At 40.4% G+C, this 16,997-nt stretch overlaps 1 pseudogene; it reads left to right on the top strand.

Moving 5' to 3' along the window:
• Positions 1-9,742: 9,742 nt before the first annotated feature.
• Positions 9,743-16,997, top strand: part of LOC129555160 (lys-63-specific deubiquitinase BRCC36-like) — an 82,031-nt pseudogene continuing 74,776 nt past the window's right edge.

Here is a 16,997-nt window from a genome sequence, read left to right as displayed (position 1 = left end):
TTTTTCCTTGTGTTTTAGATATTCCCAGAAATGCTGAGAACCACTCAACAATACTTACATTGAGCAACACATCAAAACTTGCACATATGCGTAAACTAAACACAAATTATTACTAAGAATAATGACAGTGACGCAATATTGGTGGCACAATTTTATAATTTATAAAACACTTATAATTCCCTTTTGTCATTCTCATTTCAGCATCATCTCATTTAATCCTCACCACAATCTGGTAAGGCAGATCTTATCTCCCATCATTCAGAAGGTACAAGTGTTTTGCCCAAAGTAAAAATACTACATAGTAGTTTGGATAGCAAAAAGAAACAGTCGTCTTCCTTTGTGTTTTAAAGATGACTGGAAGTTGTGTGGTTCTGGATAGGAGCAGAATTTTCCCTTTTGAATACTTGGTCGTATCCTCAATGGTCTAGGGTAAAAACTCTGAAGGAGAAGTAGAAAGTAGGAAAAATGTTGTGACTATAAGTAGACTGACATCCAAGATCATCATTGGGGGAGTGGTGGTTGGAATTGGACAGGGATTCATAGCTTCTTTTTCATGAATAGGGATATGGACAGCTGAAGTGGGCCTTGACATGGTGATGCATGATAGTCAATTCCCAGGTTAGTTTCCTCACCACTTTTCCAGCAGTAACTTGCCTGGGCAAATTACCCCTCTGAGGTTCACTGCAGGATGGTTTCTGCACTCTGGTAACACCACCTGCTAATTTTCCAGTTCACGTTTTACATAGGATTGAAACATCCTGGGTTTCATGTGCCTAAGGGGATCACAGGATAGCTCATGGAAAGTGGGAACAAGAGTTTGCTTCTGACTTGATGCTATCATGTCCTGGGGCAGAGCTTGAACCCCTACATTCTATTAAAAAAAATACTGGTACATGGTGTGAATTCCTAACTGAAGAAAGAAAGAATGCTGCTGTGTAAAAGATGTTTAGAAGGGACATCTTAGCAACCAGTAAAAGGCATCAAGTGATATCAAGAGAGAATCTAAGCAGTAAGCAGTTGATTTGGAAGTTAACAACATGTTTTAGTGTATTTATGACTTTCAACTTCCAGAAAAATTAAGTCTCTCAGTAAATACCAGACAGAAAATCACTGGAGAAGCCAGGAGAAGAATCGCCAACCCAGAGGTGTTCCTTTGTTTCTGCTCTATCTTCCAAGGTGAGCGGTTCATTCATAGGCAAAATCAGAGGCATCAGCCTGCCCAGCACACAGAGAAGCCCCAGAGTGCTGTCCTCTGTCTTTCCCAGTTCAGGAAGACACATTAATAAAAGACTTACACTAATCATTCCACTAAAAGCCTCACATTTCCCTTTTTAATGCAGAGAGCAGAATGCAAACACCTACAGTTGCAGAGGGAAAAAAGATATAAACTGGAAAAAAAAAGTGCAGTTCTTGGTAAATTGTGCATCCTCTCTTTTCAGTGTGCCATAGGTCATTTGGATGAAAAAAATCAGAGTTCTGAAAGTCATCTCCTCCTGCAGCCTGTTTCCCACATGAGGGCGTAATAGCCTCTGCCACAGGGACTCTGGGTCCTTGGCAGTGCTGCATATTACTTACGGGGTTTAGACCTCCAAGTGAGGCAACTCCCAGCAGGAGCAGATGGACTTCTAAGCAACCAGACAATAATTTCCTAATGCAAGTGCTGGGAGCTGGAGCCAAGCACGTTTCATTTCTTACCCTCCCTATGGTGCAGAGATTGATGAGCAGAACATGAGGTTTTCCAAGATAACGTATGCAAGCAACCTACTTACAGCAAGCTTTTTCCAAGTGTCACTATCTCTCTCTCTACTTGCAAGTGGAGCCAGTCAGACAATCCAACAGTACCCCACGAGGTGGGACAGAAAGCTTTAGGGGCTGAAGCCTCTGGTAGACAGCACAGCATATGATTTAAACACACCTTATTTGTCCTTCTTTACCTTGGGTTTAGTGTGACTAGTGCGTGGGACTTTGTCTGCAATTACATTTAAATGAAGCAATGCTTGTTAAACTTGATGAGAAAATGGCACTGCCATCATAACAATTACTGCTAGCAAAATCTGGTATGAAAGAATTAGGGTCAGTGCTGCTATTGTCATCTTAATGATAATTATTATTACAGTCGTCATGACTATTGTCAGGTTTGTTGAATAAGAAATAGCAATGTAGTACAAGCAAGAAGGAGGATGACACATCCAAATTAAAAGAGACTGAACCTAAAAAAATCATTTCGTTTTTTCCCAACTTTATTGAAGCATGACTGATAAATAAAAATTGTCTATATTCAAAGTGTACAATTTGATGTTTTGACTATAAATATACATACATATTGAAATATTTGCCACAGTCAAGCTAATTAACATATCCATCACCTCACATAGCCATACCTTTTTTGTGTGGTTAGGAAATATAAGATCTATTGCCTTAACTCCTTTCGTGTATATGCTGCTGCTGCTGTTTAGTTACTAAGTTGTGTCCAGCTCTTTGTAAACCCCATGGACTATAGCCTGCCAGGCTCCTCTATTCATGGTGTTTCCCAGGCAAGAATACTGGAGTGGGTTGCTATTCCCTTCTCCAGGGAATCCTCCTGACCCAGAGATCGAACCTGAGTCTCCTGCTTGGCAGGTGGATTCTTTACCACTGAGCCACCTGGGAAGCACTTTTCACGTTTGTGTGTGTGTGCGCACGCGCACGCACGCGCGCACGTGCACACTTAGTCGCTCAGTCGTGTCTGACTGCAACACACATGTGTATAATATGTTATTAACTGTAGTCATCATACTATACCTTAGGTCTCCAGAGCTTATTCGTTGTATAACTGAAAGTTTTTACTCTTTGACCAGTAGCTCCATTTTCCTCCACTCTTCAGCCCCCAGTAACCACTGTTTCACTATTTTATTGTCTGTTTCTATGAGTTTGTTTGTTTTGAGATTCCAAATACAAGTGGGATCATATGGTATTTGTCTTTTGCCTACTTCATGTAGCATAACATCCTCTGTGTTCATCCATGTTGTCACAGATAGCAGGGTTTCCTCCTTCTTTGTGGCTGAATAATAAAAGCATGTGTGTCTATATATTTTTTGTTGTTGAACAGTCACCCAGTTGTGTCCAACTCTTTGCAACCCCATGGACTGCGGCACATATTGTACACATTATATATATATAAGGTTGGTGCAATCATAACTGTGGTCTTGGACCATGAATTTTAAATCATTATAACTAGGCTCAAACACATCTTTATTAATCAAAACAGGAACAATTGCAATCAGTACATTTTTGCCAATGAGAAATGTTTGTTTATTCCTGTAGCATAAAAATCTATGCTTCAGGATTTGACAAACTGTTGGAAAGCATTTTCTGTATCCTCCTGTTTATGGAAACATTCAGTTCATTTCAGTTCAGTCACTCATTCGTTTCCGACTCTTTGCGACCCCATGAATCGCAGCACACCAGGCCTCCCTGTCCATCACCAACTCCCGGAGTTCACTCAAACTCATGTGCATCGAGTCGGTGATGCCATCCAGCCATCTCATCCTCTGTCGTCCCCTTCTCCTCCTGCCCTGAATCCTTCCCAGGATCAGGGTCTTTTCCAATGAGTCAACTCTTTGCATGAGGTGGCCAAAGTATTGGAGTTTCAGCTTTAGCATCAGTCCTTCCAATGAACACCCAGGATTGATCTCCTTTAAGATGGACTGGTTTGATCTCCTTGCAGTCCAAGGGACTCTGAACATTATTTCCTTGCAAAAAGTTGTGGAGATCCTTGAAGACGTGGTAGTCAGTTGGCGAGAGATCAGGTGAATATGGCGGATGAGGCCAAACTTCATAGCCCAATTCATTCAATTTTTGAAACATTGGTTGTGTGATGTGCAGTTGGATAATGGGTACCATTCTGTTGACGAATGCCAGCTTCAGCTTCAGGGGCTGCAGTTTTTGGTGCAGATGCACCATTGGTTTGCTGAGCATACTTCCCAGATGTAACTGTTTCACCAGGATTCAAAAAGGTGTAGTGGATCAGACAGGTAACATACTGCCAAAGAGTTGACTTTGGGAAGTGCTTTGGAGCTTCTCCTCAGTTCAGCAATTGAACTGGTCATCGCTGGTTGTCATATAAAATCCACTTTCCATCACACATCACAATCAGACCAAGAAATGGTTCGTTGCTGTTGTGTAGAATAAAAGAAGATGACACTTCAAAAGGATGAGTTTTTTGATTTGTGATCAGCTCATGAGGCATCCACTTATTGAGCTTTTTTACCTTTCCAGTTTGCTTCAAATGCCAAACAACCATAGAATGGTTGATACTGAGTTCTTTGGCAACTTCTTGTGTAGTTGTAAGAGGATCAGCTTCGATGATTTCTCTCACTTATCAACTTCCGATGGCCAGCCACTGAACTCCTCATTTTCAAGTTTCTTGTCTCCTTTGCAAAACCTCATGAACCAACACTGCATCATACGTTCTTGGGCCAAATGTGTTGTTGATGTTGCGAGTTGTCTCCACTGCTTTACAACCCATTTTTAACTCAAATAAGAAAATTGCTTGAATTTTCTTTTTGTCTAACATCATTTCCCTTGTCTAAAATAAACATAAAGTAAGCAGCAGGCAATAAGTCATTAGCAAGAAAATATAAATAAAGTGAGAAATGTGTATTAAAATGATATATATCATAACCACTTCTATTTAAGAATGTATTCCAATATCCAATGGCAAGTTTCAATAATGCAAAACTGAAATTACTTTTTCACCAATCTAATGTAAAGCATTTTCTTTATCCATTCATTTACCAATGGGTTGTTTCCATGTCTTAGCTGTTGTGAGTAATGCTGCAGTGAACATGGGAATGGAGATATCTCTTTGAAATACTGATTTCATTTCCTTTGGATACAACCTAGAAATGAGATTACTGAATCATTTGATAGTTTTATTTCTGACTTTTGGAGGAACCTTACTACTGATGTCCGTAGTGGCTTTTGGAGAAGGAAATGACAACCCATTCTAGTATTCTTACCAGGAGAATCCCTTGGACAGAGGAGCCTGTGGGCTAAAATCCATGAAGTCGCAAAAGAATCAGACATGACTGAGCATGCTTGCAGTGGCTATACCAATTTAAGTTCCCACCCACAGTGAACAAGTATTCTTTTTCCTCTGCATTTTTCCCCAGTACTTTTTATCTTTTGGCTTTTTGCTTAGAGCCATCCTAACAAGTGTGAGACCAAAACAAGGTTTTTTTTTTTCATTTAAGTATAGTTGAGATACAATATTGTGTTAGTTTCATGTATACAACAAAGTGATTCAGTTACATACATATATTTCAGATTATTTTCCATAATAAATTATTATAGGATACTGAATAGAGTTCTCTCTGCCATATAGTAAATCTTTTTTTTTTTTTATTTACTGTAGTTTGTATCTGTTAATCCCATACTCTTAATTTATCACCTCCCTCCCTCCCTTTCACCTTTGGCAATCACAAGTTTACTCACATGCACAGAAAACAAACTTATGGTTATATCATTGTGATTCTGATTTGCATTTCCCTGATGATTAGTGATACTGAGAATCTTTTAATGTACCTGTTGACTATTTGTTTTCTTTGGAAAGTGTCTATTCTGGTCCATTGCGAATTTTTAATTGAGTTGTTTGGAGTTTAATTTTTTTGCTATTGAGTTGTATGAGTTCTTTATGTAATTTGGATATTGACTCCTTATAGGGTATGTGGTTTGCAAATATTTTCTATTTCTTTTTTTTTACAGTTTTATTTATTCACTTACTTTACAATATTGTATTGATTTTGCCATACATTGATATGAATCCACCATGGGTGTACCATCCTGAGCCACCATGTTCCCATCCTGAGCCACCCTCCCACCTCCCTCCCCATCCTATCTCTCTGAGTCATCCCAGTGCACCATCCCCGAGTACTCTATCATGCATCGAACCTGGACTGGTGATTCGTTTTCTCCTATTTCATAGGTTGCCTTTTCATTTCATTGATTGTTTCCTTTGCTGTGCAGAAAATCTTTAGTTTGATGTAGTCCCGCTTATTTATTTTTGCTTTTGTTTCCTATGTTCTTGGTGTCATACCCAAATAATCATTGCCAAGATCAAGGAGCTTTTTCCCTTATGTTTTCTTCTCAGGAATAGTATAATTTCAGGTTTCAATCTCTTTTGAGTTGATTTTTGTGTATGGTATAAGTTAGGGTTCAACTTCATTCTTTTGTGTGTGGATAGTCCTGTTCCCCACCATAGACCCAGCTGTGGGACCTGGCTCCAGGACCACTCTACTGTTAGTACAAAGCCAGCCCTGCCCTCAGGAGGACCCAACAGAAGACACACCAGTCAGTTTTCCCCAACCACCTAGCTGCCCATTGAGGATCCTGAGGCAGCCCTGTGACCCAACCCACTCCTGCTTATACAGGACCCAGTGGGAGCCATACCCATGCATGACTGCTGGTAACAAGCCTGCCAACCTGGAACCCAACTATGAATCAACAGCAGCCATGTGGCATGGGGCCAACCTTACTTGACTGAGATCCCAGAGTCTATCCCTTCAGGCAGAAGATCCAGTGGGAAAAGTTCTTTACCTGCTGAAAAGACAGGAGGAAGTGTTTGCTCCTTCAAATACATAGACACCAAAGCAAGGCTACACAGATCACGAAGAATTGGGCAAACATGATTAGTTTATCAAAGGAAGTGAATGAAGTTCCTGTGTGTGCGTGCTAAGTCACGTCATTCATGTCCAACTCTTTGTGACCCCATAAACTGTAGCCCACCAGGCTTCTCTGTCTTTGGGATTCTCCAGGCAAGAATACTGGAGTGGGTTGTCATGCCTTCCTCCAGGGGATCTTCCCAACCCAGGTATTGAACCCATGTCCCTTACGTCTCCTGCATTGGCAGGCAGGTTCTTTACCACTAGCACCACCTGGGAAGCCCATAAAGCTCCAGTAACTGACCCTAAAGACATGGAGAGCTAAAAATTTCCTGATAAACAATTCAAAATATTTGTCTTAAGTTCAGAGAACTTCAAGAGAATACAGATGGATAATTCAACAAGGTTAGGAAAAATCAGTTCTTAAAACACTGATATCTATATTATTGCTTAAAAATAAAAAGCCTTGCCAGTGCTATAGTTTCCTGAGAAAGTCCCATTCAAAAATGGGATTTCTAAAATTGTAGCAGCTTCATATAAAAGATGATTTTAACAGATAAATCTTTTACCATAGCCCTTTAATCTTATGAAATACTGGACCATCTCCTGCTGTGACTATCACCCTTTCTCCAGACCTACTCTCTTCACCCTGCAGAGTGAGCATGAGAAACTCATCTGAGATCTTATACCTTATGTGGAGTGGGTGTGAACACATGCTTACGAAATTGTCATTGTGCTAAGAAGTAAAGCTCAGCAGTGGTAGCACGTGAGTTCTAGCTCACAAAGTTCCAGCTGTAAATCAGCACCTGAGTGACTTTAAGAGGCTCCTGAAAAATTCTGAACTTCAGTTTCTGCCTATGTAAAATAGAAGGTAATAATATTAATTTCTCAGAGGTGTTCAGAAAATAGAGTAAGTTAATATAGACCAAGCACTTAGGGCAAAGCAGTAGCTTATCAGTGACATTTTCTTTCTCATTGCCCTAAATTAGCCCCCCAAATCCTACATCCCTGTTCTTAGTACTATTTGTGTGCAACTCACAAATATCCTTCCACTTAAATTTTAAAATATAAAATAATTAATTTTTTTTAAATACTGAGAAGGCTAGCAATAAATAATTTCTAAGTCAAGATCTAGGTTAAAAATAGAAAATATGGAGAGGATCATAACCTGCAAATCCAACAGCCAATAAATATATGAAAAATTTGATTTTGGAGTGACCAAGAAGGAGAAGGCAATGGCACCCCACTCCAGTACCCTTGCCTGGGAAATCCCATGGATGGAGGAGCCTGGTAGGCTATAATCCATGGGGTCACTAAGAGTCGGACGTGACTGAGTGTCTTCACTTTTACTTTTCACTTTCATGCATTGGAGAAGGAAATGGCAACCCACTCCAGTGTTCTTGCCTGGAGAATCCCAGGGATGTGGGAGCCTGGTGGGCTGCCATCTATGGGGTTGCACAGAGTCGGACACAACTGAAGTGACTTAGCAGCAGCACCAGCAGTGGCCAGGGAAATGTAAATCAATGTGAAATATGTGAAATATAAATTTATAATCATCCAGATTGTCATAAAAATCTAGAAAGTGTTAATATTAATACCTGCTCTGGGGTTGTAAGAGAAGGGGTACACTCACATATTGCTTGCGGGAATATGAATTTTTACATTCTTTTTGGAAAGAAATCTCTTTGTGTGTGAGTATGTGATAATTATACCTTAGAAATAGAAGCACTAGTATGTTTATTACAACACTGCAGTAGTAAATTTCTAGAAACAATGCAATCATAAAAAATATGGTTCAAATATTTATTTAAATTGTATACATTTATTTGGTGGAGTATAATGCCACAAGATAAATCTATACCACTTTAGTTGGAGAGATTTCCACAATATCTTAAGTGAAATAGCAAGATACAAGAGGATAGATGATTCCATTTTGGAAAAACAAACAGTAGCAAAAATACCTCTCATCTCTGTGCAGGTGTGTGTGTAAGTATATGAGCATAGAGAAGTCATATGAATAGAGCCACTGAGTAACTAACAGTACTTAACAGTGGTGTGTCTAGGGGTTGTAAAAAAAGGGGGGGAGCAGTGGGCAGGAATGATACATAAAATCAAAAGTTTGCATGCTATATATTGTAGGTTTGTGCACAGCATATATGGAGTCTGTAATTACAAACAAGTGGCATTTATGTTTCAAACTTCATAAAACTATAGAGGTAGGTATATGTAAAGAAATGCATGAAAAGTTAGCTGCTGTGGTATTAAAGGCAATCATGGTATTCATATAACTTCTCTTGTTTACTTTTATGTTTTTTTCAAATGCTTTATGTTGAAGCTATATTATTTACATAATTAGAGAAAAGCTATTTTCAGTGTACAGGAAAGGAGAGAGAGCAATGGCCAGGCTGGCTATGATTCCACAAGGTGAATTCAGAAAGAAAGAAGAGACTTTAGAAATCTTTCTGTATTTGTTTCAAATCATGGAAAAACTTAGATGCAGGTTGGGAACTCGGGAGAGACTCTGAGATGGAGCTTGTGTGCAGGATGCTTATTAAGGAGAGCACTTGAGATGCACAGCTAGAGGGGAAGAGAGGAAGGAAGGTTGAGCAGAGGGCGAGGTAGATATGACATGCTGGTCCAGTGACAGCATCAGCCAAGCCCACAGGGAGCTTTCAAGGTGAAATGGCCATTCAGGGTTGACTGTGTTGAACTGAGACGGTCAGGCCTTCATAACCCCAGCAAGGAAAGTTGAGTTCATCCCTGAGGGAGCTGAGCTAGACTGTCAGATGACAGCACTGCCAGCAGCTGGGACGTCAAGTTCTTTCCTGAAGGGGACCTGTGTGGTGGATCTCATTGTTTTCCCAGAATGGCCTCAATGATCCTAATGAGCTGGGAATGCTGGCTGGCCTGGTTGCAGTTTAGGCATCTTCTGCAGGATCAAATCTCCATTCAATTGAAAGAGACAATTGCACAGGATGATTTGTTGTTAGGCTGAGTTTCTTATGAAACCATTCCAGCACGCACTCCAAGAGCAGGGATTGAAGCATTTCATCAACCAGGAGAAGGGTTTACTAAGCCTCTAACACGGATCCAGCACTGAGATGGGTTCTGTGGAAAAAGCCAGGATATGCAAGCTAGTCACTATCCTCTCTCAAGTTTACACAGAAGATGAAGCTTGGTACCAAACACCAGCCCTACAAGACAGTGGTAAGTGCTTCCAGATGGGCAAACAAAGTGCCCGAGAAAGAGGGAAGGAAGGAGCATCTTGATATCAAAACATGAGTGTCATGAAGTGAGCAAGTTAACTGGCTGTGGAAGCTATGTTCATGTTTCTGGATGTAGCAGGGCAAGTTTACAAGTAGAAGGCAGCTATGATGTACAGAAGAATATGAAACTGGAATTTAGCATACCTGGGTTTGAATTATGCTTCTTGAACCTCCTTGCTCATGGATTTTGGGGAAATTGTTTAAAACTGTATAAGCCTCAGACTCCCTATATCTCAAGGGCGGATAAAGCCTATCATGTACATTGTTTGATGTTCAAGCTGGTTTTAGAAAAGGGAGAGGAACCAGAGATCAAATTGCCAATATCCGTTGGATTATCGAAAAAGCAAGAGAGTTCCAGAAAAACATCTATTTCTCTTTGACTATTCCAAAGCCTTTGACTGTGTGGATCCCCATAAACTGTGGGAAATTCTGAAAGAGATGGGAAGACCAGACCACCTGACCTGCCTCTTGAGAAACCTATATGCAAGTCAGGAAGCAACAGTTAGAACTGGACATGGAACAACAGACTGGTTCCAAATAGGAAAAGGAGTATGTAAAGGTTGTATATGGTGATCCTGCTCATTTAATTTATATGCAGAATACATCATGAGAAATGCTGGGCTGGAGGAAGCATAAGGTGGAATCAAGATTGCCGGGAGAAATATCGATAACCTCAGATATACAGATGACACCACCCTTATGACAGAAAGTGAAGAAGAACTAAAGAGCCTCTTGATGAAAGTGAAAGAGGAGAGTGAAAAAGTTGACTTGAAGCTCAACATTCAGAAAACTAAGATCATGGTATCCAGTCCCGTCACTTCATGGCAAATAAATGGGGAAACAGCTCAGTTCAGTTGCTCACTCGTGTCCGACTCTTTGTGACCCCATGAACCGCAGCATGCCAGGCCTCCCTGTCCATCACCAACTCCCTGAGTTTACCCAAACTCATGTCCATTGTGTTGGTGATGCCATCCAACCATCTCATCCTCTGTCGTCCCCTTCTCCTCCTGCCCTCAATCTTTGCCAGCATCAGGATTTTTTCAAATAAGTCAGCTCTTCTCATCAGGTGGCCGAAGTATTGGAGTTTCAGCTTCAACATCAGTCCTTCCAATGAACATCCAGGACTGATCTCCTTTAGAATGGACTGGTTGGATCTCCTTGCAGTCCAAGGGACTCTCAAGAGTCTCCTCCAACACCACAGTTCAAAACTATCAGTTCTTCAGTGCTCAGCTTTCTTTATAGTCCAACTCTCACATCCATACATGAATACTGGAAAAACCATAGCCTTGACTAGACGGACCTTTGTGGACAAAGTAATGTCTCTGCTTCTTAATATGCTGTCTAGGTTGGTCATAACTTTCCTTCCAAGGAGTAAGCATCTTTTGATTTCATGGCTGCAATCACCATCTGCAGTGACTTTGGAGCCCCCCAAAATAAAGTCAGCCACTGTTTCCACTGTTTCCCCATCTATTTGCCATGAAGTGATGGGACCAGATGCCATGATCTTAATTTTCTGAATGTTGAGCTTTAAGCCAACTTTTTCAATCTTCTCTTTCACTTTCATCAAGAGGCTCTTTAGCTCTTCTTCACTTTCTGCCATAAGGGTGGTGTCAATGCATATCTGAGGTTATTGATATTCTCCCGGCAATCTTGATTCCAGCTTGCGCTTCTTCCAGCATTTCTCCTGATGTACTCTGCATATAAGTTAAAAAGGCAGGATGATAATATACAGGCTTGAGGTACTCCTTTTCCTATTTGGAACCAGTCTGTTATTCCATGTCCAGTTCTGACTGTTACTTCCTGACCTGCATACAGGTTTCTCAAGAGGCAGGTCAGGTGGTCTGGTATTCCCATCTCTTTCAGAATTTTCCACACTTTATTGGAAACAATAAATAAATAAAATAGATGGGGAAACAGTGGCTGACTTTATTTTGGGGGGCTTCAAAATCACTGCAGATGGTGACTGCAGCTATGAAATTAAAAGTTGCTAACTCCTTGGAAGGAAAGTTATGACCAACCTAGACAGCATATTAAAAAGCAGAGACATTATTTTGCCAACAATCGTTTTTCCAGTAGTCATGTATGGATGTGAGAGTTGGACTATAATGAAAGCTGAATGCCGAAGAATTGATGCTTCTGAACTGTGGTGTTGGATAAGACTCTTGAGAGTCCATTGGCCTGCAAGGAGATCCAATCAGTCCATCCTAAAGGAAATCAGTCCTGAATATACATTGGAAGGACTGATGCTGAAGCTGATTCCAATACTTTGGCCACCCGTTGGGAAGAACTGACTCATTTGAAAAGACCCTGATGCTGGCAAAGATTGAAGGAGAGAGGTGAAGGGGACGACAGAGGATGAGATGGTTGGATGATATCACCGACTCAATGGACATGAATTTGAGTAAACTCCTGGAGTTGGTGATGGACAGGGAAGCCTGGTGTGCTGATGTCCATGGGGTCACGAAGAGTCAGACACGACTGAGCAACTGAACTGAATGCCATGCTAGATGTCGTGAGGATGACAGGGAATAAGGATGCTCTGTAAACAGTTAAATGCTACACAAACATGAGGTATAATTTTTGTTATGTTACTAAGTTGTGCTTCACTGATCCATGAGACTTATAATGAGTGTCCCAGATAATCAGTTTCACAGAATATGTTGGATGGCATACCATTCTTCAGTGGCTTCCTGGGAAGCTCTGGGGAATATCTGAAACCAGTGACAAGAGTTCTCAGCATAATGCTATATTACACAGAGTAATTGATGGGATTATGTATAAATGTATCAAGTATTAGGTAGAGGAGACTTTTATGCTGATATTGATAAATCCTGAGTAAACTCAGGCATCATGTCTTTCCCTTTCCCCAAATCCTGTTACTGAATCATTTTCCCAAGTGATAATGCAGAGTCTTGTGGATATTACTTTTGTGATCATCATTTCAACATTTGATGCTGCTGCTGCTGCTAAGTCACTTCAGTCATGTCCGACTCTGTGTGACCCTATAGACGGAAGCCCACCAGGCTCCCCCATCCCTGGGATTCTCCAGGCAAGAACACTGGAGTGGGTTGCCATTTCCTTCTCCAATGTGTGAAAGTGAAAAGTGAAAGTAAAGTCGCTCAGTCGTGTCCGACCCCTAGCGACCCCACGGACTGCAGCCTACCAGGCTCCTCCATTCATGGGATTTTCTAGGCAAGAGTACTGGAGTGGTTTGCCATTGCCTTCTAGGACTCTATTAAATCATTTTCTGAATTTTAGAAGCAGGTAGAAATTTCCTTTTAGCTAGGTCCCCAGCCAAAAGTCATTCTTCTCCTGGTACCTGCCACTCCTTCCCTATTACTCAGGTACCAAAAGGAGCAGAAATTGTTCACCTGACCCCATGTTACTCTAAGTATTATTAGTTATTTAGCAGCCCTGACTTAGAGGTCAATTTTATACCTTATTCCCTGCACCCTTGCTTTTCTTCTTACTTGTGTTAGGGACATGGCACTCCCCTTTTGACTTCCCTACTCAATCAACTGCTCTGCACCCAAGTCACTTCTTAGAGACTTTTTATTTAAAATAAACAGTTGTAATTTTCTAACTCTGAAGTAATGTGTGAATAAAAACATCTTTCCCAAGCTTTGCTCTTTTTATTTATCTGTGATATAAAACAGATTTAAAGCATCAATTGTATGTGTGGTCCGCAAGTGTAGTTTCAAAGCAAGGGTCATTGACTATCTTTTCCAACCAAGTTACTGCTTCTAAACTCCTGCTATAAAGAAAATGTAAAGCTACCTCTCCCTAAAGGTAACTGTGTTTATGAATATTTCTCAGTTCCTTATTCCCACACTTCTCCCCTCTGGCTGCACTGAGACCAAGGATTACCAAGTGTGATCAAGGCCTGATGAAGCCAGTCCTCTAGTGCTAGAGCAGGATCCCAATCCCTTACTCAATTTGTTTCCACTCATCAGACCACAAGACCAGGACAGGTAAAGGGACTCATGGAGGAGAGCACAGGTGCAGAGTCTAGAGATCAGAGAGCCTGAGAGCTGGCATGTCACAAAGGCATTTGTAGTAATTACTCAAGTGGCAACCAACACATTACAGAACATACTGCTGCTGCTAAGTTGCTTCAGTCGTGTCCGACTCTGTGCAACCCCATAGACAGCAGCCCACCAGGGTCCCCCGTCCCTGGAATTCTCCAGGCAAGAACACTGGAGTGGGTTGCCATTTCCTTCTCCAATGCATGAAAGTGAAAAGTGAAAGTGAAGTCATTCAGTTGTGTCCGACTCTTTGCGACCCCATGGACTTCAGCCTACTAGGCTCCTCCATCCATGGGATTTTCCAGGCAAGAGTACTGGAGTGGGGTGCCATTGCCTTCTCCACAGAACATACTAGAGAGAGGTAAAAGTCCCAGCTCTAATTTTACCAGATGCTTCCTTATTCCTGGCTAACAGCACTCTCAACACATTCATGTATCCACCTGTAAACCAGAGATCCATGTGCATCTAGGAAGTCTGATGACATTGCAAGTTGTAGTGGCTGTGTCTTGATTAAGTCTTAACCAGGGATTCTCTGGTTAAGAGAATCCAAAGAAACCAAATTCTTTGGTCTCAAGAACTCTTTATACTATTTAAAAATTGAGGAAAGCAAAGAGCTTCTGTTTCTTGCTTTAATCTATCGACACCATTATGGAAAGGAAGACTTTAAAATATTCTAAAATATTTATTTATTCACTTTTTATTGATGAATAGATGATACACAGAATTAGAAAAGTTACAAGTGTATCCCATAGTGATTCAGTTTTTAAAAGTTATATTCCATTAATAGTTACTGTAAAATACTGGCCATATTTCCTCTGTTTTATAATACATCCTTGTAGCTTATTTATTTTATAAATAAAAATGTGTAACTCTTAATCCCCTTCTCCTATCTTGCCCCTATCCACTTCACCCTCCCAACTGGTAACCACTAGTTTGTTCTCTGCCTGTGAGTCTGTTTCTTTTTTTGTTGTTGTTATATTCTCTAGTGTAAATAGTCCACATGTAAGTGATATCATTCAGTATTTATCTTTCCTGACTTATTTCACTTAACATAATAGTCTCCAAGTCCATCCGTATTGTTGCAAATGGCAAGATTTTGTTCTTTTTATGGCTAAGTATAGTATTCCATATACCACATCTTCCTTATCCATGCTTCTGTTGATGGACACTTAATGTTGCTTCCGTATCTTAAGACTTGTAAATAATGCTGTTATGAACATTGAAGTGTATGCATCTTTTCAAATTAGTGTTTTCATTTTGGGGGGGGGTATAATACCTGGGAGTGGAATTGTTAGGTCATATAGTAATTCTGTTTTTAAATTTTTGAGAAGCCTCCGTATTGCTTTCTACAGTGGCTATACCAATTTGCATTCCCACCAACAGTTTATGAGAGTTCCCTTTACTTCACATCCTTCCCAGCACTCTTTGTTTGTGTTCTTTTGGCTGATATTCATTCAGATAGGTGTGAGGTGATAAGTCATTGTGGTTTTAATTTGCATTTCCCTGGATGATTAAGCATGCGGAGCTTCTTTTCCTATGCCTGTTGGCCATCTGCATGTCCTGTTTGGAAGAACATCTATTCAGTTTCTCTGACAATTTTTCAATTAGGTTGTTTGCTTTTGATGTCGAGTTGTATGAGCTATTTCTATATTTTGGTTATTCTCCTTATCACTCATATCTGTGGCAAATATTTTCTCCCATTGAGTAGGTCATCTTTTCCTTTTAGTGATAGTTTCCTTTGCTGTACAAAAGCTTTTAAGGTTAATTAAGTCCCATTTGTTCATTTTTGTTTTTATTTTCACTACTTTAGGAGGTAGATCCACAAAGATATTGCTGTGATTTATGTAATAGTATCCTTCCTATGTTTTCCTCTTAGAGTTTTATAGTACCCAATCTGCCATTTAGGTCTTTAATCCAGTTTGAGTTTACTTTCATTCTTTTACAAGGACTTTTCTAGCTCAAATTAGAAAAGAGTTAGGGCTTTAGAGAAGAAAGTATGTTTAAGGATACATATAATGTGTTTGAGAGTTCTGTATGATCTGTCTCTCAGGAAGCCCAAGCTAGGCAGAAGGTAGCAAATAGTATATGAAGGCCAGAAGAGAGAACACCCTCCAGTAGGTAGAGAAGAGCAGAGATAATTTACAGGTTTAAAGGAAGAAGTATATTTAATGTTTATTGTAAGGTGGGACACTCTTAACAAGTACTGTTGCAGGTGTATTCAATTGATTATTTTTTCTAATTATGAGGAATAGGGCTTCCTTGGTGACTCAGAGGTTAAAGCGTCTGCCTCCAATGCGGGAGACCCGGGTTTGATCCCTGGGTCAGGAAGATCCCCTGGAGAAGGAAATGGTAACCCACTTCAGTATTCTTGCCTGGAGAATCCCATTTACGGAGAAGCCTGGTGGGCTACAGTCCACGGGGTCGCAAAGAGTCGGACACAACTGAGCGACTTCGCTCACTCACTCACTTTCTAATTATACTTGCTGAAGTAGCATATATACGTTGGATTTTCAACTGGAATATCCCCAGGATAATTAATCCAAGTTTGCCAGCCATCCAATTGAGGATTGGAAGTGTGCCCAATTTCCTTTCTGTTACATTCTTCTGCAGGGAAGGGAAATATGAACAAATCCTTCTTCCTTGACTGATGGAAGGAGTCAAGGAAAAACAGAACCTTCCCACTGCTAGCAACCAGCCTTCTGCCTCATTTACTTCTCCCCTTTCTTTCTAGTGACCACAGGTCTAAGACTCTTCTCCAAAGTGTTTTCTGTTTTGTTTCTATTCTCTAGTTGTATAAAGCCTTGTCAGAGTTGAGTGGTATCAGAGGAGGCTGGATTGTTCAGAGAATGAGAAATGGATAAAATGAAAATGTTAAAAATCTCTATTTTAACATCTGTGACTATTCTAGTCTATGTCCTTATTGGTGATATACATCCTTAAAGCAGCTATTCCTCATTTATTTTTTAAAATGTAGCACTTTTAGCACTGTTAGTTGGGTTGGGGGAGGGAGGATACTGTTACTGTGAAAGTGGCTAGATTTGATATGCAAGATTTGTAGGTCAGAG

Source organism: Moschus berezovskii, chromosome 12 (genome assembly GCF_049115385.1).
Source record: "Moschus berezovskii isolate FMDL1 chromosome 12, NW_MosBer_1.0, whole genome shotgun sequence".
Lineage (NCBI taxonomy): Eukaryota > Metazoa > Chordata > Mammalia > Artiodactyla > Moschidae > Moschus > Moschus berezovskii.
Note: the sequence above shows the minus strand (reverse complement) of the source record. Positions and strands in the feature narration are given on the sequence as shown.